This window comes from Castor canadensis, chromosome 1, assembly GCF_047511655.1.
Source record: "Castor canadensis chromosome 1, mCasCan1.hap1v2, whole genome shotgun sequence".
Lineage (NCBI taxonomy): Eukaryota > Metazoa > Chordata > Mammalia > Rodentia > Castoridae > Castor > Castor canadensis.
The window spans coordinates 37962275-37965966 of NC_133386.1; the positions used below are offsets into that span (position 1 = coordinate 37962275).

The following is a 3692-nucleotide window of genomic DNA, read 5'->3' on the forward strand; positions in this document are numbered from 1 at the left end:
AAATAAGACTAAGCCCCTGCCCCTTTGTGTCCTAATTCTTCCATTCTGAATTGAGTTGAGAGAGCAATAAAAATGTTCTTTATTAGCTGTTGACTCATGTCTTTTGGGTAAATGGATTAATTCAATAAATGTTTTTGAAAACCTACTCTGAACTCAGCACTTGGGTAATTCTCTCTCTCTCTCTCTCTCTCTGTCTCTCAATTCCATTTGTAGGCTGGGGATTAAATATATAGAAATACATTTTCTATCTGATTCTTTTCCCCAGCATTTTGATGTTGCAAACTTTAATTAACAGAGCATGGAAGATGCCCTAAAGTGAACTCAATACTTTAGATGGGTAATTCTTTATAGTACTTTTGGGGCTTGGATGTAACTCAGTGGTAGAATGCTTGCCTAGCATGTGCTCCATCCATAGCACCACCAAAAATAAAATGAAAGCATACTTTTCAGTGGACAATGTAGTGTATATTTATATATTTTATTATTGCCTGTATAAGTGGCCAGCATGTAAGCTCTCACAAAGCAAGAACTTTTTTTACTGTTTTATTCTAGAAGCCAAATAGTGCTTAGCACATGATATGCATTTAATATTTGTTTAAATGAATAATGGATGGGTGGGAAGGGGTACGAAGATGAATAATGATATATCCTATCCTCAAGTATTTCATAGTGGAGAGTTTGGGTGGTGATAGACAAAAAATAGGTAATTATTAGTTAATGTGATAGCTTAAGTGAAGAAAATATATGCAAGAGATTATAGGAACCCGCTTTCTAGCTTGAATTTTGTGAATGTGATAGAATAATATTGTATAAATATGACTATATTATTAATTACTATTATATAATCCTACTTTATTCACTTTTTCTTGTCTTTTTCCGTATTTGCCATCTTAACATTTAGCATCTGGACATGACTGGCCTGCTAAATAAATTTAGAAAAGTTATGGAGAGTTTGACTTCATGGCATTCACTGATCTAAATATTTTCACATTTGAATTCATTTAATGCTAATAAACCTTCTGATGTCATTATGGTTATCATTCCCATTTACAGGAACAGAAGCTGAGGCACAGAGTGGGTGACTGATTTGCCCAACGACACATTGCTAGCAAGTGATGAGGCCAGAACTGAGTCCAAGCATTTTGTTCTTGGCACTGTTTAATCAGTGCTCTAATGCTTTCCCTCCTTCTCTACTTACCAGGCTGTGCTTTCAGAACTTTCTTTACATTGGGTATAAGTGTCTAGTAAATTTAACATGCTATTTACCTAGGAAAGTTTATAAGAGCAGAAGCATTAAAACAAAAGAATAAACCTGTAATTGTAGAATTTCAATCACCAGTCAAGGGCACATTTTTTTTTTTTTTGGTGGGGGTGGGTAGGTTGTAGAGAAAACTTTAATAATGCTGAACTCATACCACTTTATCAATCCAATGATTTGTCAAACAAATTGAATACAGATGGGTGAATCACAGCTGTGTTCTCTGTAAGCACTCACTAAGGTGGAATATGGAGGGCAAGGTGTTTATTATGGATCAACTCTTGTGAAAAAATGGGTGGAAGCAGAATTGGGCTTAGGGAGAAGTTGAATTGCAAAGCAGGGCTGACAAGATCTGGCCCACTTGGTAGGGAGTTCTGGAGTCAGAACTGCTTGTTAGAGGTGTCCCTGACCAGTTTCAGTTCTCTATCCTCCTTCGCCATTACCACCCACCCCCTCAATTCTTGCTCAGTTGCTGGATACAGGCATGATTTCGGGTGAGACAATGATCTATTTGCAGCTGGATCCAATCCTGAGAGGATCAACTGGAAGTTAGAGGCTGACCACACTCCAGCAGCTGGGCAGAAGTCCTTCCTTGCAGGGAAATCTGACTCATCTTTTTGTCTGTCAGACAGACCTTGAGATAAGTGAAGGCAATAAATTGATAATGAAGTCACAACCTCTTTCTCAAGGAGAAATCGTTCTAACTGATTTATCAATGAATACTTGTGACAATTTTTCTTTCTTAATACATCTTGATTACCCATGGCCCCATTTGATGGGCTTTCCTGTTCATGGACAACCAAGAATGGTGTATTGAAACACCTGGATTCCCCTTGGAGAAGTCATTTTTCCTGAGCCTTAGTTTATTGATCCTTATAATGAATATGGCAGTACCTTACCTTGTGATGAATGTCATAATATGCATTATCTGGAGAGAGTTCTAGAAAGCAGACAAGGTATTTATAAGTTCCCTAGCAGAGACTTATAATACTTAGTAAATGCTTAACCAATGGCAGTAATTAGTAGGGCTTGTGTCATTTCTCTTCTCAAATATGTCTAGGTCCTCACATTGTTTTCCAAAGCTATTTAGCTCTCTGCTGCCTACGATCTTCTATCTGTCTTTCTTGCCCCTGCTTCCTTATATATGTTCTTTTTTTAAAGGACCATTTTAAAAAATGCTTTTACTTTCTTCTTAAGCTTTATTTCCTTGGCCACAAACTAATGTCTAGGAAGTTCACACCTTCAGCTTAGTAGACATCCTAACAAGTCAAAATGTTTTGGTCTTTCATAAATTCCTCCAGGATGACTTCAAAGACCAGCAAGTTTCCATTGATATTCATCATTCATGATTCCTTCTTTATTATCATTGAATATCCTACAATTGTCTTACATATACCATTCTAGGAATTCATTCCCAGGGGCAGGGAACTGTGTAATTGTAAAGCCAGACGCGATCTTAGAGACTTTTAGCCTCATCTCTCTGGTTTAGAAGAAGGGAAAATTGATCAGAAAGAAATGAATTCAGGTTGTATTCACCCAGCTAGTTAAATAGACAAGAACACTGGTAATTAAAGTTTAACCGTATGTGTCTGTCTGTTCTTTGTTTTTTTGTGTTAATAATGTCACCCTACGTTTTATGTTCTTAGAGTGTAAATAAATGAATCAGTATAGTCATCTGAGAATTTCTTTCTAAAAGCTTAATTAACATGTGGGAGTAGATGGTTCTTAACCAGACCCAGGTTTTTGTGGATGAAGGAAAGCCCTGGGGAACAAATGAGAGTGACGTGATAATCACTTTCTAGTTTTTCAGTTAGGCACCCCAGAATAAAGTGAAATGGGCCAGTCTTGAATAGGAAGTTGTCTTCATCTCCATCTTCCCTTCTCCTGTCCCTCCATACTTCTCATACATTGCAAGCTAGGCTACCTCTATAAGGCAAGACTTCAGGAAGAATCAAGGCCCAGTGCTCCTCAGCTTGCAATCCTAGACCTAGTGTATCTGTTTCCTAGGACCTTCTTTTAAGATGGGGGCAGGACCTATATGGCAACTCTCAGAGCAATGTGGGGCTGGACTCTGTAGATCCAACTAGGGCTCCCGAAGCCAAGTTTCTCAGGAAATTCACATTCAACCCTGGATGGAAAAAGGGAAATAATTGCAGCTTTCTGCTCATGAGGAAGTTTTATCTGGGTTTCAATGGACACAGTTTAATAATGTGAGTAATCACTGTCCTAAAACAAGTCGCAGAGCCAGTGACTTCAGATGGCTGTGGAACTGTCCCTTTATTCAATCTGGGGGGCATGGTGTTTTTGCTGACAGTTTAATCTATATTCAGAAAAATTCAGTTTTGCTTGGGTCAGTTCCAAACCACAGACCTCCTTTACATTCCTGCCTACTCTATTGTGTTCTCCTTGGGATTTACAGGGGAGGACAAGACAG

General features: G+C 38.2%; 1 non-coding gene across 1 annotated transcript; it reads right to left on the reverse strand.

The window, feature by feature from the left end:
• Positions 1 to 205: 205 nt before the first annotated feature.
• Positions 206 to 335, reverse strand: LOC141416545 (small nucleolar RNA SNORA36 family). Its single transcript, XR_012441215.1, has one exon. It is a non-coding gene; the product is annotated as a small nucleolar RNA SNORA36 family (small nucleolar RNA).
• Positions 336 to 3692: the final 3357 nt, after the last annotated feature.